The sequence below is a fragment of the Mandrillus leucophaeus genome, unplaced genomic scaffold, assembly GCF_000951045.1.
Source record: "Mandrillus leucophaeus isolate KB7577 unplaced genomic scaffold, Mleu.le_1.0 Scaffold622, whole genome shotgun sequence".
NCBI classification, from domain to species: domain Eukaryota; kingdom Metazoa; phylum Chordata; class Mammalia; order Primates; family Cercopithecidae; genus Mandrillus; species Mandrillus leucophaeus.
In genome coordinates, this window is record NW_012106720.1 from 1,425,211 (window position 1) to 1,449,115 (window position 23,905).

The window sequence follows — 23,905 nt, forward strand, 5'->3', positions numbered from 1 at the left end:
ATAAGCAATTATGTTACTCGTTTATATATTTACTTATATATATGATATGTATACCATATACATATATTTTTTTTTTTTTTTTTTTTTGAGACAGAGTCTCCCTCTGTCACCCATGCTAGAGTATAGTGGCTTCATCGTAGCTTACTCTGCAGCCTTGAACTCCTAGATTCAAGTGATCCTCCTGCCTCAGCCTCCTGAGTATCTGGGACTATAAGTGTGTGCCACATACCTGGCTAATGTAATTTTTTTTTGTGTGTGTGGAGATAAGGTCTCACTGTATGGCCCAGGCAGCTCTTGAACTCCTGGGCTCGAGCGATCCTCCTGCCTTGGCCTCCTAAAGTGTTGGGATTATAGACATGAGCCATCACCCAGCCTTTATTATGCTCTTTGTTATTTTAGAGTCTATTCTTTTCACTTATTAAAAAAGTTAACTGTTAAGCAGCCTCAGGCAGGTCCTTCAGGAGGTATCCAGAAGCAGGCATTTTTATCATAGGAGATAACAGCTCCATGCTTGTTATTGCCCCTGAAGACCTTCCAGAGGAACAAAATGTGGAGGAGGAAGACAGTGATACTGATGATCCTCATCCTGTGTAGATGTAGACTAATGTGTGTGTATGTGTCTTAGTTTTTAACAAGAAAGTTTAAAAAGTAAAAAAAAATGAGTAAAAGAACTGAAAAATAGAGAAAAGCTTGTAGAGTAAGGATATAAAGAGATAAAATAGTTTTGTACAGCTGAACCTCTGTTTGTGTTTTAAGCTATGTGTTATTAAAAAGAAGCAAAAACTTTAAAAAAAGGTAAAAGGTTTATGAAGTAGAAAAGTTACAGCAAGCAAGGTGATGTCAGCAAAATGACAGAATAGAAGATCCTCTGGCATCACTTTCCCTACAAAAATACAACTAGAAATGATTTAAAAACAAGAATACCATCCTGAATATACCAGAACTTGGAGGAGAAACTGAGAAACCCCGTAGACTCACAGAATCGAGATAAGCGTTAAGAGAAAAGGTCATTTCAGTCTGTGCCACTTCCTTCCCCAAGCTGGCATAATGCCACTCACAGAGAATTTTTCTAGATCTATGGCTTATAGGGTGAGAGGAGGGAATTGGAGGTAGGCATTCATTCTCGCCACTGGTCTGGAATCTTTGTGAGAAGCCTACTCGAGATGTACTCCATAGGAACCACTGGGAATACCAGGAGGGTTGTACCATCTAGGGGTGAATTGGGGGCACACAGAGGCACTGAGCACAGTGACTGGTGTGCAGATCTTGGTGGCTCTTTAGCTCTCCAATCAGCAGGGACACCATGTTGGAGAGACAGGCCAGGGGCATAGTGCTGCAAGGGCACAGTTCATGGAAAGGCTGGAATACCTAGCAGGATTTTCCACAAAGCCTAGGCGTTTGAATCAAGCCTTCCCCTGACCTAGAAATAACTAAAAGGCCGGGATTAAGTTCTGGTGCCCATTTATGTTTTTCCTAGATTAGGAAGCAATAACAGCACAGCAATATAGTTCTGGGGTAAAGTTTTAGTTCTTACGCTCACTACAAGTTCTGCGCAGAATGGGAAAAAATGACAAGCCGGAGTTTAAGTTCTGATATGAAGAAGTAAAGGTCCAACACCACCAAAGAACACCTGCAAAAACTAGTGGAGGCAGCTCTCTCCTTAAATGTGGAGTCATCAACAAAAAGACACAAGGATTGTGAAAACTCAGGAAAATATAATACCACCAAAAGATACTAACAGAGCTCTAGCAGTGTTCCCAGAAGCATTGCAGATCTATGAAATGTCTGACTAAGAATTCAGAATAAGGCCAGGCATGGTGGCTCATGCCTGTAATCATAGCATTTTGGGAGGCTGAGGTGTGCAGATCGCTTGAGGTCAGGAGTTCGAGACTAGCTTGGCCAACATGGTAAAACTCTGTCTCTACTAAAAGTACAAAAATTAGCCAGTTGTGGTAGTAGGCACCTATAGTCCCAGCTACTCAGGAGGCCGAGGCAGGAGAGTCACTTGAACCCAGGATGCAAAAGTTGCAGTGAGCCAAGATTGCACCACTACACACCAGCCTGGGTGATAGAACAAGACTCTGTCTCAAAAAAAAAAAAAAAAAAAAGAATTCAGAATAACCCCCTTAAAGAAGTTCAGGGAGTCGTTTTGCTTGCTGCCATCCATGTAAACTATGACTTGTTCTTTCTTGCCTTCTGCCATGATTGGGAGACCTCCCTAGCCATATAGAGCTGTGAGTCCGCTAAACCTCTTTGTGAGTCCGCTAAACCTCTTTTTCTTCCAGTCTTGGGTATGTCTTTATCAGCAGTGTGAACACTTACACTGTAAATTGGTACCAGTAGATTGTGGTGCTGCCGTAAATACCCAAAAATGTGGAAGTGACTTTGGAACTGGGTAATAGGCAGGGGTTGGAACAGTTTGGAGGGCTCAGAAGAAGACAGGAAGTGTGGAAAAGTTTGGAATTTCCTAGAGATTTGTTGAATGGCTTTGCCCAAAATGCTGAAAGTGATATGGACAACTAAGTCCAGGCTGAGGTAGTTTCAGATGGAAATGAGGAACTTGTTGGGAACTGGGGCAAAGGTGACTCTTGTTATGTTTTAGAAAAGAGACCAGTGACGTTTTTCACCTGCCTTAGAGATGTGTGGAACTTTGAACTTCAGAGAGATGATTTAGAGTATCTGGTGGAAGAAATTTCTAAGCAGCAAAGCACCTAGGTGACTTGGGTGCTGTTAAAGGTATTCAGTTTTATAAGGGAAACAAAGCATGAAAGTTCAGAAAATTTGCAGCCTGACAATGCAAGAAAATCCTGGTTGAGTGTGGTGGCTCATGCCTGTAATCCTAGCACTTTGGGAGGCTGAGGCGGGTAGATCACAAGGTCAGGAGTTTGAGACCAACCTGGCTAGTATATTAGTAGAAGGAAAGAAAAATAATAAAGATCAGAGCAGAAATAAATGCATTTGAGGCTAAAAAAAATTACAAAAGACCACCCTGAAACTATTGCTATTTTAAATTACATATTCTGGGACCTTATTATTATATAGAGTTTCAAACAAAAGTATTTTTGTAAGAAGAATTATTACTATCATCAAATAATATTTCTTCAAAATTGTTACAATTGTTTGTTCATTAATTATATAGTTATATAAAACTTTTGCAGAAGATGCTGATATATCACTGAAAGCCATGATTCGTTCAGAGTGATATTTGTAATTACGGAAATACAAAGTACAAAGTTAGTATTTGACATTTATTTGAAATCATGTTACAGAAACACTGACTTTTGTTTTAAGTAAAGATAAGCTGACTTAAAAAATCAATGAATTTAAAAGTTGTCTTTTTTAAAATCTGAAAATCAATAAATCTTTGGCTAGACTAAGAAAAAAGAGAGAAGACCCAAATAAATAAAATCAGAGATGAAAACATTACAGCTGATAACCACAGAAATACAAAGGATCATTATAGAATCTCACGAACAACTATATACCAACAAATTGAAAAACTTAGAAGAAATGAATAAATTCCTATATACATAACATATAAGAATTGAACCATGAAGAAATAGAAAACCTGAACAGACTAATAGTGATTTATGAGATTGAAGCAACAATCAGAAGTTTCCCAATAAAGCTCAGGACCCAATGTCTTCACTATTGAATTCTCACGAATGGGTAAAGAAAAGCTAATATCATTTGTATTCAAACTATTTCAGAAAATTGAGGAGGGAATAGTCCAAACTCATTCTACAAGGCTAGCATCAGTCTCACACCAAAATCAGGCAAAGCCATAACAGAAGAAAAGAAAAGAAAAGAAAACTACAGGCCAATATCCCTATTGAACATAGATGCAGAAATCTTCAATGAAACACTAGCAAATTCAACAACATGCTGAAAAGATCATTTACCACAATCAAGTGTGATTTACACCAGGGATGCAAGGATGTTTCATCATATGTAAATTAATGTGACATATCTGATTAACAGAATCAAAAACAAAAATTATATGGTCATTTCAGTAAAAGTATTCATATATGGTCATTTCAATAGATACTGAAAAAGTATTCAATAAAATTTAACATCCCTTCATGATAAAAACTCTGAACAAACTGAGTATAGAAGGAACATACCTGAAATCAATAGAGACCGTATATGACCACACCACAGCTAACAATTTGTCTATCAGTTCTAACCCTTTTTTGGTGGAGTCTTTAGGTTTTCCTAAATATAAGATCATGTCATCTGTGAAAAAGGATAAATTGGCTTTCTCCTTTCCAATCTGGATGTCCTTTATACAAAACCAGCATGCAAAAATCAGCAGTATTTTTATACACCAACAGTGAACAATCTGAGAAATTAAGAAAGTAATCTCATTTACAATAGCTACAAAAATATAAAACACCTAGAAATAAATTTAACCAAAAAATAAGACACCTAGGAAAAAATTTAACCAAAGAAGTAAAATATTTCTGTAATGAAAATGATAAAATATGAAGAAAGAAATCAAAGAGAACACAAACAAATGGAAAGATGTACCATGATCATGTATTGGGAGAATTAATATTATTGAAGTGTTCATACTACCCAAAGTGATCTACAGATTCAATGCAATCCCTCCCAAAATACCAATGACATTCTTTACAGAATAGAATTTTTTTTTTAAAATTTGTGTGGACCCACAAAAGACTGAATAGCCAAAAGAATTGTGAGCAAAAATAACGCAGTTGAGGGCATCACAATTTTTGACTTCAAAATATGTTATAAAACTATAGTAACCAGAACAGCATTGTACTGGCATAAAAATAGACACACAGACCAATGGAACAGAATAGATAACTCAGAAATAAATCCATACATTTATAGCCAACTTATTTTCAACAAATGTTCCAGAAACATGCATTGTGGAAAGGACAGCCTCTCTAATACATGATACTGGGGAAACTGTATATCCATATGCAGAAGAAGGAAACTAGATCCCTATCTCTCACCATATCCAAAAACAAAATAAATGCATTGAAGGTTTAAATGTAAGACTTGAAACCATGAAACTTTTTTTGTGGTATACTTTAAGTTCTAGGGTACATATGCACAGCGTGCAGGTTTGTTACATACGTATGCATGTGCCATGTTGGTGTGCTGCACCCATTAACTCGTCATTTACATTAGGTGTATCTCCTAATGCTATCCCTTCCACCTCCCCCCACCCCACAACAGGCCCCGGTGTGTGATGTTCCCTTTCCTGTGTCCAAGTGTTCTCATTGTTCAGTTCCCACCTATGAGTGAGAACATATGGTGTTTGGTTTCCTGTTCTTGTGATGGTTTGCTGAGAATGATGGTTTACAGCTTCATCCATGTCCCTACAAAGGACACGGACTCATCCTTTTTTATGGCTACATAGTATTCCATAGTGTATATGTGGGTCTAGGCAAAGATTTTTTTTGGATAAGACCCCAAAAGCACAGGCAACAAAAGCGAAAATAGACAAATGGGATTACATCAAGTTAAAAAGCTTTTGCACAGCAAAGGAACCAATTAACAGAGTGAAGCAACAACCTACAGAATGGAAGAAAATATTTACAAACTCTCCATCCACAAGGAATTCATAACCAGAATAGATAAGGAACTCAAACAATTCAATAGCAAAATAATGAATAATCTGATTTTAAAAATGAGCAAATGACCTGAATAGCTTCTCAGAAGAAGACATACAGGGCTAGGTGCAGTGGCTAATACCTGTAATCCCATCACTTTGGGAGGCTGCAGCGGGCGGATCACCTGAGGTCAGGAGTTCGAGACCAGCCTGGTCAACGTAGTGAAACCTTGCCTCTAAGAAAAATACAAAATTAGTCACGCATGGTGGCGCATGCCTGTAATCCCAGCTACTAGGGAGGCTGAGGCAGGAGAATCACTTGAACCTGGGAGGCGGAGGTTGCAGTGAGCTGAGATTGCGCAACAAGAGCGAAACTCCGTCTCAGAAGAAACAAACAACAACAAAAAAGAAGACATAAAAATGGCCAACTCTATATGAAAAAATTCTTATCGCTAATCATAAGGGAAATGCAAATCAAAACCACAATGTGGTATTTTGCATCAGTTAAAATGGCTATTCTCCAAAAGGAAAAGTAACAGATGCTAGTGAGGATGTGAAGAAAGGGAGAAGCTAGTGCACTGTTGGTAGGAATTTGAATTAGTACATCCATTATGGAAACATTATGGAGGTTCCTCAGAAAATTAAAAATAGTCTACTGTATGATCCAGCAATCCCACTGCTGGATATTTATCCAAAAGAAAAGAAATCAGTATATCAAAGGGATACCTGCATTCCCATGTTTGTTGCAGCACTATTCACAATAGCCAAGATATGGAATCAACCTAAGTGCCCACCAGTGGATGAATGGATAAAGAAAATGTGGTAAATATACACAGCGGAATATTATTCAGCCATAAATGACAATGAAATCCTGTCATTTGCAGCAACTTGGGGGGAACTGGAGATCATTATCTTAAATAAGCCGGGCACAGAAAGACAAATATTGCATGATTTCACTCACGTGGGGGATAAACAAGTTAATGCCATAGAGGTAGAGAGTGGACTGATGGTTCCAAGTAGCTGAGAAGGGTAAGGTAGTGGGGATGAAGAGAGGTTGGTTAGTGAGTACAAAAATATAGTTAGATAGAAGGAATAAGTTTTAGGGTTTGATAGCACAGTAGCGTGACTATAGTTAACAGTAATTTATTTTATATTTCAAAATAGCTAGAAGACAAGATTTGGAATGTTTCCAGCATAAAGAAATGATAAATGTTTCAGGTAATGGATAGCCTAATTACCCTAATTTGATCATTACATGTTGTGTGAATGTATCAAAATCTCACAGGTACCTCATAAATATGTGCAATTCTCATATATCAATAAAAAGTTACAGTAAGCTAGAGTTAATTATTGAAGAAAGAAAAAGTTTTAAAAATAAATTTAGTGTAGCCTAAGTGTACAAGTATTTGTAAAGTGTACAGTAGTATGCAGTAATGACCTGTGCCTTCACATTCACTCACCACTGACTCAGTGTTCTACCCAGAGTATCTTCCTGTCCTGCAAGCTGCATTCGTGGTAAGCGCCCTATACAGGTGTATCATTTAAAAAATATTTTATCTGTGTTTTTACTGTACTTTTTCTATGTTTAGATACACAAATACCATTGTGTTACAATTGCCTACAATATTTAATACAGTAAAATGCTATACAGGTTTGTAGCCTGGGAAGAAGAGGCTACACCACATAGCCTGTGTGTGTAGTAGGTTGGACCATCTAGGTTTGTGTAAGCGCACTCTATGGTGTTTGCACAGTGATAAATTACCCATTGACACAGTTCTCAAATGTATTCCCATTGTTAAGCAACACATGACTATTTTGAAATTAGGAGGTGTGAGACCTCTAGCTTTGTTCTTTTTGCTCAAGATTGTGTTGGTCATTCATCTCTCTTCTTGTTTTGAAGTTATTTCTAGGCATGTCTTACCTTCCTAACTAGACCTTTATGTTTCTTGAGACCAAAGCCTGTGAAGGATGAGTCTGCTTCTTTCACGGTGCCTAATACAGTCCCTTGCACATGGTAGGCTCTTAATAAAAATTTCTTAAGCTAATTTATAAGTTAATTGTTGGTGGCTAGATTGCCCTGAAAGAGTACTTAGTAATCTTTAAACAAACACATCAGGGGACTGATATGCATATAAATACTTTGTAACATTAGTAATCTTAAATTTGTATTTTCCTTCAAAGGTATACTACTAGATTGGGGTATTTGTATTTTGTTTTGCCCAATTTAGTGACACTGATTCACAGAGATTATTTTAGATTCATAAATGGTGCTGTCATTTCTATTTTTGCCTCTCTTTTAAAGGTTTGCATGCTCATTTAGCTGTAAAAAAGGATGAAAAGAACAATCAGCACCCTCACTGGTTGTTGATTCCCAGTATAAAGATGTAGATTTGAAAGCATGTCTAGGTAATGTATTTATTTTGATTGTTTTGGGTTTTCCTAGTGCATGTGGCTTCAGATGAGGTTGGAATAACCCCACAAAGAATTTCCTTATTCATTGGTTCATTTGGACTTACACTTCTGGTAGATAGCTTCCTATTTGTAAGTTTTTATTTAAAATCATTTCCCTTTGAGAAGTTGTGCCCTTCACTTCTCTCTGAATAAACATTTGAAAAGCTTTTGGATTGCTCTTCAATCTATGACTGTAAGTAGGACCATGTCATGGTTTTAGCTGATGCAGTTTTTAGAACATTTCTTATTGGAATAACGTTATCTCAGGGCAATATTTAAATATAAGAGGGAGTGATCTGTTTCTCATAGAAACATTTGTCTCTAAGGACAACTAAAACAAAGTACAGTAGCAGAATAATGTATAAACATTTGTAATTGACTTAGTATTTGTAATTTATCTGACATTATTATTTTGGCTAGAAGCATTTTAAAAATAAGTCTCTTTTAGTTATGTTGTTTTCCCCCATGCATAAGTGGTAGGTTCTTTAAAGAGAAGTAGTTTGGGAATTCCATATGTTTATGGTTAACTATTCTTAAATTTTAACCCTGGAATAATATATGGTTCTATAGAAAACAATGAGTATATGTCAATTATCAGAGGCTCTATTTCTTTGAATGTATAGTTGACTTCTCTTACAAAATTATTATGTAGATAGTAAAACAATTAAAAAATTTAAAAAACTATAAAGAAAAAATAAAATTTACTCATAATTTTCTTTTGAGAAACAATCATTCTTCTAAGTATTTGTTAATAAAATCAATCTGTAGCTACATGAAATTAAGGATCCATGTACATATATGTATTTATATATGTATATGTATATTATATATGTATATTTATATGTATTTATATACATGCATATATATAAAAATATATATAATTTCCATTTGGGATAGTTTTTCATATTAGATTAAATTGGGAATGCCAGAGTCTTGTAAGTGGGAGTTGAAAAATGAGAACACATGGACACAGGGAGGGGAGCATCACACACCAGGGCCTTTTTGGGGATGGGGGTCTGTGGGAAGGATAACATTAGGAGAAATACCTAATGTAGTTGACGGGTTGATGGGTACAGCAGACCACCATGGCACATGTATATCTATGTAACAAACCTGCACATTCTGCACAGTATCCATAACTTAAAGTATAAAAAAAAAAAAAGAAAAAAAATCGTTTAGTATTATTTTGAACTGGCAATTGTGAATTACTATTTAAAAAAATCACATGGGCATTTTAACCTTTTCTAGTTGCATTTTTCGCACGAGTGTTTTCTTTTATATTTTTAATGTTTGTGGGTACATAGTAAGTGTATATATTTATGGGGTACATGAGATATTTTGATACATGCATGCAATGTGTAATACCTCATGGAGAATGGGGTATCCATCCCCTCAAGTATTTATCCTTTGTATTACAGATAATCTAATTACACTTTTAGTTATTTTAAAATGTACAGTTAAGTTATTATTGACTATAGTCACCCTGTTGTGCTATCAAATAGTAGGTCTTATTCATTCTTTCCATTTTTTTATGTACCCATTAACTATTCCCATCTTCCCCCTACCACCCACAACCCTTCCCACCCTCTGGTAGCCATCCTTCTACTTTCTATGTCCATGAATTCAATTGTTTTGATTTTTAGATACCACAGATAAATGAGAACATGTGATATTTGTCTTTCTGTGCCTGGTTTATTTCACTTAACATCATAATCCCCAGTTCCATCCATGTTGTTGCAAATTACAGAATCGCAATGAGTATTTTCTAAAGATTATTTAAATTTTGTTTGATCTTGACTTGTAAATTTGAAATAACTTGGTTTATGAACAAATGTGGCCAAATAAAATAATAGTGTTTTAATTCCCATAGTTGAAAATATATTTTTGAACTCTTAATCACTGAAGAAATTTGAAATGTTTGAGTGACAATTACATGGTGAATATGTGTCCCTCTTTTAGATTCCTTGGAAAACTATATCATAGGGCAAGATCCTTAATGGACGAGTGATTTTTCGTCTCTTTAGTCAGATTTGCCACCCTAGGGAAATCTAATGAATGACTAGATAAATATTTTGAGAACAAAACAGAGTCTGCATTGGGCGGCATCACATTGATGAAGTAGTAAGAAGCTATAAAAAGTGAAAACCAGGCTGGGCGCAGTGGCTCATGTCTGTAGTCCCAGCACTTTGGGAGGCTGAGGCATGTGGATTGCTTGAGTCCAGGAGTTCAAGACCAGCTGGGCAACATGGCGAAACCCTATTTCTACAAAAAATACAAAAATTAGCTGGGTGTGGTGGTGTGTACCTGTAGTCCCAGCTACTCAGGAGACTAAGGTGGGAGGATCACTTGAGCCTGGGGAGGCAGAAGTTGCAGTGAGCCAAGGTCGTATCACTGTACTCCAGCCTGGGTGACACTTAAAAAAAAAAAAAGTGAAAACTAAATCTTTTCATTTATTAAAATTCATTAATTCATTTGGCAAGTATTTTTACATCATTCAAGCATATTTGATCATGTGCTTGCTATTATTTTAAAAAGGTCAGTATTTCTCAGTGTTGGCCCTATTGACATTTTGGAGTGGGTGATTCTTGTGGTGCAGCCATACGCATTTTAGATGTTTTGCAGCATCCTTGGTTTCTTACCCTCTAGATACCAGTAGCACTCACCTAGTTGTGACAACTAAAAATGTCCCCAGACATTGTCAGCCATCCTCTGGGAGGCAAAATCTCTTCCGTTGAGAACCACTGTTTTAGATGACAAACATTTTAAAAGCAATAGTTTTGAAATGTATTTTGTGTTGTTTCCCTATTTCAGATTTGTACATGTTCCATGTGATTTTTCTCTGTCAGTATTTCCTGGGCAGTGCGCTATCAAAATTGAGTTAGGTTTCGTGAAGACATATGAAACTAGCCACATTTATCATAGAAATATTGAAATAAAACCCTTATATTTTAAAACTAATAGTTGATTTAATCGTGATTCTGTAACATTTATGACATCCTGAATCAAAGAACCTACTATTTCTTGATCTTTTGAAAAGTACTTTGTACCTGTGAGCAAATTCTTACAAAGAAACCTTCTAACGCTTATTTTTCCTCCTTTAAAAATGATCCTATTCATCTTTTGTTTTAAAGGCTCTGTAACTTATTGGTACTGCATAAAAATTCCATTATTATAGAGACTGTTCTCTTTGCTTCTCTGCTGCATCTTCTTCTGAAGTTATGAGAGATGTGAAACATAGTCTGGAAATTCATTCAAAGCTTTAAAACTTATTATATCCAGGAGAGACAGATTTAAGATTGCTGAGGTTTCTGGTTGAAGTACTTCAAGCAGAAATCCATACTCCATTAGATTCTCTAACATTGTGACCTTAATTTCTCAGATATTTTGCTCTTTAAATTGAAAGTAGTATTTTAATATAATTTAAGTCTTTTGGAGGGGTTTGTAGTACCACAGATACAAGTTGTGAAACATTTGAACAAATGAAAAGTAAAATAGCAACGAATTTAGGACTGTATAGTTTTATATTTTTTAAATTTCAAAATATATAGTGATATAAAGATATGTATGGAGCATACTTTATGCACTGGAGTTGAGGGAAAAGCTATTTAGTAAGGAGTTGTTCATACTGTACTTAAACAGAATTTCTTTCATTGGCTATTTTTCTTGGCATTTCCTAAAGAGTTTCTGATTAGGAGTGGTTGTTAAGTGCTCTGAAGTTAGAAAATTTACTTTGTATAAAACCGTGGTCTGGGTGAAATGAAAATCCACCTGGACAATAGCTACTGAGTTATCTTGCTTCAACAGATAAAGCAGGAAATGTAAAATTGTAAAACTGTATTATAGTACTGAGTCACGAAACTGAGAACTATTTTTTAAAAAACCTCTATGGAAAAGGAGAGATGAAAAGCCTCTTGTTCTTTTATTAGTAAATTAGGTCAGTTTTAAAATAATATGTTCATTGAAATGTACACGTTTCTCAAGTAATGATATAATTTAATTCAATTCATATTTTAAAAGGCATAATATCTGAACTGAATTCTTTACAGGTCCTTAATTGCTTCATCTATTTTCCATTGTAAAATGTTGTTTCAAACCTAAATTAAAAAAATGTATTATGTATATTTGAGGTTTACAACATAATGTTATGAGATATATATAAATCGGTAGTATAGTGAAGCTGATTCACATATCTCATCTCACGTAATTACTTTTTCATGACAAGAGCAACTAAAATTTAGTTATTTAACTGAAATATCTAATACAATACAATTTGATTAACTTTAGTCATCGTGTTGTATATTATCTCTAACTTGTTCACCCTACATATCTGGTATTTTGTATCCTTTGATCTACATCTCTTCATTTCCTCTCACACCCCCTGCCCATCCATGGTAGCTGCTGTTTTGTGCTCTGGTATTTGAGCTCTTTTCTTTTTAAATATTCCATGTATAAGTGAGAGCCTGTGATATTTTTCTTTCTGTGTCTGGCTTTTTTCACTTAGCCTAATATCCGCTAGGTTTGTGTTGTAGCAAATGGCAGGATCTTCTTGCCTTTTAAGGTTGAATAATATTCCTGTGTGTATATGCTTGTGTGTATACACACCACTGTTTCTTTTTAAAAATTTATTTGTCTTTTTTTTAAAGACTGGGTCTTGCTCGTCACCCAGGCTAGAGTGCAGTGGTGTGATCAGAGCTCATTCAAACTCCTGGACTTAGGTGATCCTCCCACCTCAGCCTCCTGAAAAACTAGAACTACAGGTACACTCCGTCACACCTGGATAATTAAAATTTTTTTTTTTTTTTTTTTTTTTTTTTGGAGTCTCGTTCTGTCGATGTTGTTTGCCTGGTCTCAAACTTCTAGACTTAAACGATCCTCCCACCTTGGCTTCTCAAACCACTGGGATTCCAGGCATGAGCTACCACACCTGGCCAACAGTTTCTTTATCCAGTCCTTTGCTGACAGACCTTTACGTTGTTTTCATGTCTTGGCTATTGTGAATAATGCGGTAATCAACATGAGAGTGCATATATATTTATGAGGTGAACCAAAGGTCTTCCCTTTTGAGTATACACCCAGAAGAGGGATTGCTGGGTTGTATGATAGTTCTGTGCTTAATTTTTTCAGGAACCTCCGTACTGGTTTCCATCATGGCTGTACCAATCTACATTCCCACCAACAGTGCGCTGAGAATTTCAGGCCTGAATTGATCATATAATCTTTCTTTCAGTTTGTGGCTCACTGAAGGATGGTACATCAAATATTATTTATTTGTCTGTAGAAGCTTAGCATTTATATTAGCTCCTATTTGTGTACTACAGTTAAGTTATGAGTTAGCTATTAAGGGCATAATGTAACCTCACAGAGTTCCTTTATGTATATTCATGATAGTTAAATGCCAAATAAATCATATGGCTATCTTAATGTCAAGTAATTATTGCATCCGTTGCTAAGGGGCGGGCATTCTTTATGATGAAGAAGCAATTTCAGGTAGATTCTCCAAATCTTTTGCTATCCTGTTGCAGTCCAAAACTATTGGGTCGTTTACTATTATTTATTGATATTGATGTTTTGGGGGTGCTCCATTGTTTCAGACTAAAAGTGAAAAGCTTCCTACCTGTTTGTAGGACATAGCCTGTTTTTGCTGAGACTTTGGTGGTGTCTCCAGGTCAAGTATTTCATCTTATGTTGGCCAGCTGGCTTGCTCCCTTACCTTATTCACTGATACACTGATTCTTAAATGATCACTCATGGCCTCATCAGACCAGGGCAAAAGAGATTCATCACCTCACTGAGGGAACATTTTGAGATGCAACACAGTGTCAGAGATTGCCTTTAAGCCCCTAGAGGAATGGGTTTGATAGTAGTGTAAGTCTCTGTGATAATCGGCTAGGTGAGAATCTTAATTTTTACTTGGTTTTACATTTTTGTTTTTTAACAAAGTTATCTACAATTTTATTTTTTCAGAAAGTCATTATTGTTTTTTTTTCTCCCTGAGAATACCTTTTCTGTAAACTTTACAGGTTGTATAATAGTAAAATCCTTCTGGCTAGAGCTGATATTTCTTGGATAGGTTACATATCAAGGGAAGAAGAGATTCTGGACAAATCTTAAATTTACAAAACTCAATTTATATTATCAGTAATATTTGAAAACATTTCTCTTAGTTTTTAGACATCCTTCTGTTGTCAGAAAGGTTAATTGGCCAGATAGCAGTGGTTCATTGGCCTGTAATTATCATCTGAGTCAAGCGAGTTCCGGACCCTTGACTTTTAGGAAGTCCTCCTGTTAGGAGATCATAACTCCATGTTCTTTCCCTTTTTGATATTTTTAAAAAGTAGCTGACATCCTGTTTATCTTTCATTCTTTAGAGACATGCATATGTATGTGTGTTCATTCATTCAACAAGCGTTCATTGAGCACTAGACACTCGTGTAGGAAAGAGCACATCTTGTTAGGTTAGGTCACTCTGCCAAATTCCCGTAAAATTGCCTATCTTCTTGAGCCTTTTGTTTTTCTAAAAATATGCCTGCTACTGGCTTTTTTCTTTAGTTGGTGGCAACAAAGTAATCTTTTATAATACCTATGATGACTAGAATGACAAGATTCACCCTAACATTTCCCTGTATAGGAAAACAATGACATGTTTACACAAATCAAGCTACAGTAATGCATTACTGGGGTCATGATGGCACAGTGACTGCAACAGCATGGACTTTGGAGGCAGATGCTTTGGATTTATATTCTAGCTCTACCATTTACTAGTTGTGTGACTGCAGGCAAATTACTTAACCTCAGTGTCCTCATTTGTAAAATTTAGATAATTATAGTGCCTACTTCATAGGGTTGTTGTATTAAATGAGTTAATATGTGTAAAATACTCATTATAGTGCCTGACACATCATGCTATTTAAATATTAGCTTTTGTTATTGTTACTCTTTTTTTTTTTTTTTTTTTTTAAGACAGAGTCTCGCTCTGCCGCCCAGGCTGGAGTGCAGTGGCGCCATCTCGGCTCACTGCAAGCTCCGCCTCCCGGGTTCATGCCATTCTCCTGCCTCAGCCTCCCGAGTAGCTGGGACTACAGGCGCCCGCCACCTCGCCCAGCTAGTTTTTTTGTATTTTTTGTGGAGATGGGGTTTCACTGTATTAGCCAGTATGGTCTTGATCTCCTGACCTCGTGATCCGCCCGTCTCGGCCTCCCAAAGTGCTGGGATTACAGGCTTGAGCCACCACGCCCGGCGGTTACTCTTTTTTTTTTGAATACTGTCTGGCTCTGCCACTAAGGCTGGAGTGCAGTAGCACATTCTTGGCTCACTGCAACCTCTGCCTCCCACGGCTCAAACCATCCTCCTAGCTCAGCTTCCTGAGTAGCTTGGACTACAGGTGCACACCACCATGCCCAACTAATTTCTTGTGTTTTTGGTAGAGACGAGGTTTTGCCATGTTGCCCAGTCTGTCCTTGAATGCCTCAGCTCAAGCAATCCTCCTGCCTCAGCCTCCCAAAGTGCTAGGATTACAGGCATGAGCCACCATGCCCAGCCCCTAAATTTGTTTTTACTCAAGAAGCTTCTGATTCATTAGTTACATATCCATTTTATTTATTTATTTATTTAAATTATTTTTTCTGTTGAGACAGAGTCTCACTCTGTTCTCCAGGCTGGAGTGCAGTGGCGTGATCTCGGCCCACTGCTGGGGTTACAGGCGTGAGCCACTGCGCTTGGCACATGTCCATTTTAATCTCACGTTATTCTAAATAGTAATGTTTAGTATACTGCAGAAAATCACTTATCATACCAAAAACCAGGAAAATCTCAACTTGATTGAGAAAAGTCAGTAACAGACACCAATATTGACATGACGCAAGTGTTGGAATTATATGACAAGATTTTAAAGCAGCCATGATAAAAAATGCTCCAGTGAGCAATTATGAACACACTTGAAACAAAATTTTAAAAAGCGGGTCCAGGCTTGGTGGCTCACGCCTGTAATCCCAGTACTTTGGGGGGCTGAAGTGGGAGGATCACTTGAGGCCAGGGGTTTCAGACCAGCCTAGGCAACATAGCAAGACCCTGCCAGGTGTGGTGCTCATGCCTGTAATCCTAGCACTTTGGGAGGCTGAGGTGGGCGATCACCTGAGGTCAGGAGTTCGAGACCAGCCTGGCCAACATGGTGAAACCCCATCTCTACTAAAAGTACAAAAATTAACCAGGCATGGTGGCTGGTGCCTGTAATCCCAGCTACTCAGGAGGCTGAGGCAGGAGAATCGCTTGAACCCAGGAGGCGGAGGTTGTACTGAGCTGAGGTCATACCGTCACACTCCAGCCTGGACAACAAGAACGAGACTCCATCTCAAAAAAAAAAAAAAAAAAGTTTGTACATGCATTTTTCTGAGAACAGATTCCAGTACATTCATCAGAGTCCCCAAACAGTCCAAAGTCTAACCCACTCTACTCCCCCCAAATAGGAAGAACCACACTGCAATGTTTTACAAACTATAGGTCATTTTAGTGGGCACACATTTTTAAATTAAATAGAATAGAAAGTGTAAGAGTGTAACATTGAGCATAACGGTATTTCTTCAAACTTGTTCCAGCAGCTATATATGTTCCTCTCTCTCTGTCTCTCTCTCTCTCTCTCTCTCTCTTTCTCTCTGTGTATGTGTGTGTGTGTGTGTGTGTGTGTGTGTCAAGGTAAATTTTTTCATACTGAGGTCTGGGTCAATATTTGGAACTCACTGTTCTAAGGCATAAAAACGGCTAGATTCAACTTTGTAACATATTAAATCACCATCCATTGAAAACAAATCTGTGGTTCCAGTGGGCATTATACTGTTTTGAGTGGCATAAGACACACAAAAATGAAATTGTTATAATTAGAGAACTGCAATCGATAATACTCATAAATGAAAGAATATCTCTATAAAGTCCTATTGATCTTAAAGAGATCAAAGGCTGCCATGGAAAGGACTTCACACTTTCTCTGGGAAAATGTTAAATTCTAAGTAAAATGTTTAGGAATAAAAGGAGTTAAAATATTCCCCTGGGATGATAAAGTCCTCTAAGCACCTTAGAAAGATGTCAGAGAAGGGGAGACATAGTATGGAAAGTCATCCCTAATGTATTTCCTTTATACAAAATAGACAAGAGAACATGGATATTTTGCCATGACTGCTTGGGTATGAACGTGTCACCACAGTGTCTGGTACTGTCTTCTGATTTTTTTCTAAGCCTCAGTATGAGAAGCATTAATGGTCCACATATTGAGTTATTGGGCTTATTTCTAAAATGTTACTAATGCACTTTACAGGTTTGAATTCTCCCAATTAATGCAAAAATTTCAAAAGTATCACTGGGTTCTACACAGCCAGATGGTTACCCATCCCCAAACTATTCATTCAACAGGGGACTAATATCCAGAATATACAAGGAACTCAAACAACTCAACAGGAAAAAAGAGAATCCCACTAAAAGATGGGCAAAGGACAAGAATAAACATTTCTCACAAGAAGAGCTACAAATGGCCAACACATGTGAAAAAATGCTCAGTATCACTAACCATCAAAGAAATGCAAATCAAAACCACAATGAGATATCATCTTACCCCAATAATAATGGCTATTATAGAAAAGAAAACAAAAATAATAGATGTTGGTAAGAATGTAGAGAAAAGGAAACTCTTATAAACTATTGGTGGGAATGTAAACTAGTACAGCCACCAAAAGCAGTATGAAGGTTTCTCAAAAACTGAAACTGAAAAAGAATTATTATCAATGCAGTAATCCCACAACTGAGTATCTACCCAAAGGAATAGAAGCCAATATATCAAAGAGATACTTGCACTTACATGTTTATTGCAGCATTATTCACAATAGTAATGATGTGGAATCAACCTAAGTGTCCCTCAACAGATGAATGGATAAAGAAAATGTGGCATCTATCTGTCTGTCTATCTATCTCTCTATCTATCTAGCTATCTACATGCACATACTGGAATACTGGAATGAAATACTCTTTATCCATAAAAAAGAATAAAGTCATATCATTTTGCAGCAATATGGATATAACTGGAAGTCATTATCTTAAGTGAAATAAGTCAGGCACAAAAAGGCAGACATCACATGTTCTCACTTACATGTGGGGGCTAAAAATTTGATCACATGGAGGTATACAGTGAAAGGTAGTGAACAGAGACTGGGAAGGGTGAATATGGGGAGGAGGGAGGATGAAGAGAACTGAATTGAAGGGTACAAACATACATTTAGATAGAAGAAATAAATTCAGTGTTTGATAGCAGAGTAAGGTAATTAATAGTTAACAAAAATGCATTGTACTCAGGTGATGGACACCTTAAATACCTTGACTTGATTACTATACACGTTATATACATGTAATATACAGTTTGGGGGCATAAACATGGACTCTCTAGTTCTGAATGCTTCCATGCTAGATAAAATTTGGAATTACCTTACTTTGTTGATAATTTCACCCAGCATGCCTAGACAAATATTATCAACGGTACAACAGATATTCTGCCCCTCTTTTCTTTTGCTATGTATTATTAATACCGGGTTACCAGAGAACCCATGTAATAAATAAAACCACAAACAAAACCATGTAATAAATAAAACTTTATTTTACATATCAAGGTTAGAATTCTTGGGGGTCTTTATTTTTCCTGGATGTTTAGTTGTCTTTATATTTGGGTTCGGTGCACATAGAACTGGGAGAGACAAACACTTGCTTCTGATACGCTAGGAGCCATTGTGTCCTTTGCAGAACTGCTCCAGTTCTTGGCACGTCAGTCCTTTAGCAATTGGAGGCTGATTCCTCAGTTATGTTCAATTTTGGTGGAAAAGTTTTATTTACTACCAGTCATGTTTCCTAATTGCTCTGTACACCACCATCTGGTAATTAGAATGGAGCCACAACTCTGTAGGAATGTTTTGGAAGACTCTGGCTTTTTGTTGTGAACTTCTGCCTTCCCTCCCTTTTACTTTTCATGCTTTCTATCTTTCCTTTCTTAAATATTAATGGTGCTTTTTCTGTGTGCCAGGCTTTGTTCATGTGGGACTACAGTGGTGAGAAAAACTCCATGTCTGGGCATGCCTGGCTGATCTTCACCTCTTTCTTCTAGGACCTTCCTCTGGGGTTAGTTCTCTGGTGCCACCTTCAGTGCTCTCTGTGGCAGCTCTGCTGCTCACTTCTGGCTTTACTGGGTTTTGGTATTTAATTGTTGCTTACCCACACTGGAAATTTTCACCTGCAGTTTTTCTTCTGCCTAAGGTAACAAACATGTACACATATTTTCTTGTGCCATGTTTCTTTTGCCTAGAACAACAGACTTTTTTTTCTTTTAAGTAATAATGTAAATATGCAAATCTTGAAATATAATTTCTGCTGTTGATATATTCTGGGCCACTATTTTGGAACTAACATTATGGGAAAAGGGTGTTAATGTGCAAAAATTACCTCAAAGTTTAGAGTTAGCATCTTTGAAAGATGTTTTGACAATAAGGACATTTTCAACTGATAAAATGTTGGTTTATAGCGTTTGAAACATTATTAGTATTCTTTCAAGAGCAGACATCAGTCTCAGAAATCTTGTGTACAAACATGACAGAATTGGTCTGTATTATACTCTGATAAAAATCACAAAATGGTTTTATTTTTTGACTTTTTTATGAGTGTGAAACATTTGCATATTATTACAATAACTTCCATAGCCTTTGGAGCAAAATCTGATATATTGTTAATGGTGCAGTTAAAAAATGGTTGCCTTACATTCATATTTTGTTGCAGTTATCCAACAGATTTTGAAAATAATCTTAAACCTTATATATTTTATAGTCAGGGTTAGCAAATACACAGCATGCATGCTGCAAGTTACCCTTTCAATGTGTAGGAGACATCTCTAATCAATTGCAACGTTGTTTCCTGCTGAGCTTGGGCAGTCTCACATCCTCTTCAACATAGTGATTTAGTTGTTGCACAGTGCAGATAGCCTGTGCCATGAAAACTATTTGTCATATTAGTTTTGCACCTTAACCAATGGAGTAAATATGTCAGCAGAATATCCAAAAAGCCTGCTTAAGTTTGGAAAAGGGAAAATATAATGAGGTATAAATGAGGTAGAATAAGGTAGTGGTTTAGGCAGGGCATGGTAAACTTTTTGGGCAAAGGGCCAGATGGCAAGTATTTTAGGTTTTGTGGGCCATATGGTCTCTGTCATACCTACTCAACCCTGCTATTGTAGTGCAAAAGCAGAGATAGACAGTAAGTGAATGAATAAACATGGCTGTATTCCAATAAAACTTTATTTATAAAACCAAGTGACAGGCCAGATTTGGCCACTGGGCCATAGTTTGCTGCTAACTCCTGATTTAAGTCAGTGCTACTCAAAGTGAATTGTGTGAATAAGTGGTGGTAGCATCACATGTGTGCATGTTACAAATGTAGATCCCTGTTCTGTACTCCAGACTTACCAAATCAGTCTGGGATGACACCCAGGAATGTGTGTTTATTAGCTGGAGGTGATTCTGAGGCTCACTAAAATTGGAAAGTCCCTGGTTTAAATAATATTACACTTCTCGTCTTTAAAAGTTTCATAGACCTCAGCTGGGAAACTACCTGATGCATTTCTTTAATGGCTGATCTTTAATCACTTTTCTTATCTCTTCTATGGCATTTGATCTATCCAAGTTTTCTGCTTCTTGGGTCATGATTAGGAATTTACATTTTGCTAGAAAATTATTTCCTCTAGGCTTCATATTTGTTGCTGTGGTGGTTTTAAACATTTCTGCAAAATTTTTGACATTCCTATCAAGATGTGAGTTTATGCCTACTTTCCTTGGGTCTAGGCAGGAGGCTTATGACTGCTTCAACCACTGGAAGATGGCAGAAGTGATGCTGACTTCCAAGGCTGGTTCAGAAAAGGCTATGCATCTTTTTCCCAGTTCTCTGGGAGGCTCACTCTGGGGAACTCAACTGCCATGTAGGAAGTCTGGGTCTTCCATGCTGGAGAGCCCATATGTAAGGATCCCCATTGATAGGCCAAGCTAAACTCCCAGCTCAGCTCCTGCCATCCACCAGCATCTGTTGACAGCTAGCTGGCATCTTGGATAAACAGTCTAATTTGAACTTTCACAAAGCTCCAACCCAGCTGTCATCTCAACGTAATCACATGACAAACCCAGCCTAGCTGAGCCCTGCCTGAATTCTTGACCTAAAGCATCTGTGAGCATAATAAAATAATTGTTTTAAACCACTAAGTTTTGGGGTAGTTCGTTATGCAGCATTTGTATATAGCACACAGAATTGCAGGTACTATTGTCTTATAATTGCCTTAGTGTGTTTCTTACCTGTACTTATGATTTTTTTTAATACTCCTAATCATTTATATATTTTTCTCTAAGTTTCCTTCAAGCAAAGTTGGGGGGTATTTATTTTATTAATCATTTCAAAGATCAGTTTTTAGATTTCTTCATTTTATAATTTGAGATATTTAAGTTTTATTAATTGAAGCTTTATCTTTGTTCATTTTTTCTTCCTACTTTCTGTGTATTTAATTTTTCCTTTCCTAGTTGCTAAAGGTGAGCACTAATTTTCTTTTTCATCTTTCTTGCCTTATAAAAATGCTTTTGAGGCCGGGTGTGGTGGCTCATGCCTGTGATCCTAACACTTTGGGAGGCTGAGGCAGGCGGATCATCCGAGGTCAGGAGCTCGAGACCAGCCTGGCCAACATGGCAAAACCTCATCTCTACTAAAAGTACAAAAATTAGTTGGGCTTGGTGGTGGGCGCCTGTGGTCCCAGCAACTCAGAGAGGCTGAGGCATGAGGATCGCTTGAACCTGGGAGGCAGAGGTTGCAGTGAGCCGAGATCGCACCACTGCCCTCCAGCGTGGGCAACAGAGCAAGACTCTGTCTAAAAAAAAAAAAAAAAAAGAATAAATAGAAAGGAAATGCTTTTGAAGCTTGAAGCTATAAGGTTTCCTTTAAGTTTGGCTTTCACGGCGTCCTATTAAGTTTGCTATGAAACATTTTCCTCTTCCTTGTCTTCTGTTTGTAATTTCAGTTTTTATATTCTTTTTATCACAGCACTTTTAAAGTGTTTCTAAATTTCCAAATAATTAAGTTTTTCTTTTTTTATTCTTGGTGGTGGTGGTGGTAGATTTTTCCCTCTATTTTTCCAACATGTGTAATAAATACACATTTTTCCACTGATACAAGAAAATAAAATTTCAACTATTTCCCCCACCAGGACCCTCTCTTCTTCCTTTACCAGTAAATTTCCTTTTACTTTAGAGTGCTTTTACTTCCTGATTCCCCACTAGAGACCTTTAAATGCTCTTTTGTCTGCTGTCTCCCCATGTCTGACCTTAATACTTAATACCTCCTTCCTTAATACCTAAGTGTAAAAAAAAAAAAAAACCAGTGTGGTAATTTTTGCCTCAGACTATTATTAGGTTTTTATTCCTTATTTTGCACCGATACTACACATTCTTATTCTATGTCAGGATACCGTGTGATGCTCTCCACATTTTCACCTTTATAGATGCAAAGCCTCTCTTCCATCCTAAGGAGCAGGCAGGACTTCACACACCTTTTCCACCCCCTCTCGCACCAGCTCATCTGGGCCAGGAAGACCAGCATGTTCATTTAAAAACATCCAGCTCTGTCTGTTTTTTCGGCGAATATACTAGTTTTCTCTTGCTCATGTAACTAATTACCACAAACTTAGTGGCTTAAAACAATATGAATGTATTATCTTATTTTTTTGGAGGTCAGAAGTCTGAAATCAGTTTCACTGGGCCAAAATGAAGGTGTCAGCATGGCTGTATTCCTTCTTGGGGCTTTAGAAGAAAATCCATTGCCTTGCCTTTCTCAGCTTCTAGAAGCCACCTGCGTTTCATGGCTTATGGTCCCTTTTTTCATCTTTAATGAGTCTTGCTCACACTGCATCACTCTGACACTCCTATTATAACATCTCCTACTATTACCTTTGCCCTTTTTTTCCCCTTCTTATAGGAATCCTTGTGATTACTTAGGGCCCACCAGATAATCACATCAACAACAGCTTTTTGTCATGTAAGGAAACATATTCCCAGGTTCAGAGGATGAGCTTTTTGGATAACTTGTGGGGAGGGAGGCATTATTATGTCTACCACAGGGGCCCATAAATCTCTCAAGACCAGGCTTTTCCTAGGAACCTTGAATTCTGATTCTTGTCCTATGGCTCTTTGCCACTAGACCTCAATATATCCTTTGAGTTAGCAGAGAAAAAGTCTTACACTAGCTTTCTCTGTGACCCCATAAAAGCAGAGGTTCTACTCACACTCTCTAGGCCCTACCTGCCTACTGGCCCAGGAACTAAAAGACTTAGTTCGTTTGGAGTTAGGAGAAGCATCAGCAATTATGTTTTCAGGCTGCCATGTTCCTAGAATCTTTCTCTCTACACTGTAAATATTATTGAATAAATGGCCTCTTATACTAAATAGTTTTACACTGTAGGAGAGAAAACAGTTTAATGGTTAAGAACAAGAGGGAATCAGACTGTTGGGATTCAAACCCTAGTTTCGTTGTTTACTACCTATGTGACCTTGGGCAAGCCATATAGCCATACTGACTTAGTTTCCTCATCTGAAAAATGGATAATGATACTATTATAAAAAACGGGGATAATGATAACACTAATAATACTCACACAGTGATACTGTAAAGATTAAATGATATTATAATTTATAGCAAGTGCTCAGTACACTACCTGGCACATATTATTTCCTTAAATAAACTAAAATAGGCTTGTATGCAGACATTTCAGTTTGTCTTTTATTTTATTTTATTTTATTTTATTATTTTTTCTTTTTTTTTTTTTTT

General features: G+C 37.1%; 1 protein-coding gene across 4 annotated transcripts in view; it reads left to right on the forward strand.

Moving 5' to 3' along the window:
* Nucleotides 1-23,905, forward strand: part of STK33 (serine/threonine kinase 33) — a 216,821-nt gene that overhangs the window by 51,291 nt on the left and 141,625 nt on the right. Inside the window, exon 2 of one of the 4 annotated variants that reach the window (XM_012000248.1) lies at nt 19,167-19,315. The exons of the other annotated variants lie outside the window; for them this stretch is intronic. The gene's annotated coding sequence lies outside the window, so the exon portion shown is untranslated. The remainder of the gene's footprint in view (nt 1-19,166; nt 19,316-23,905) is intronic. 4 annotated transcript variants of the gene reach the window in all.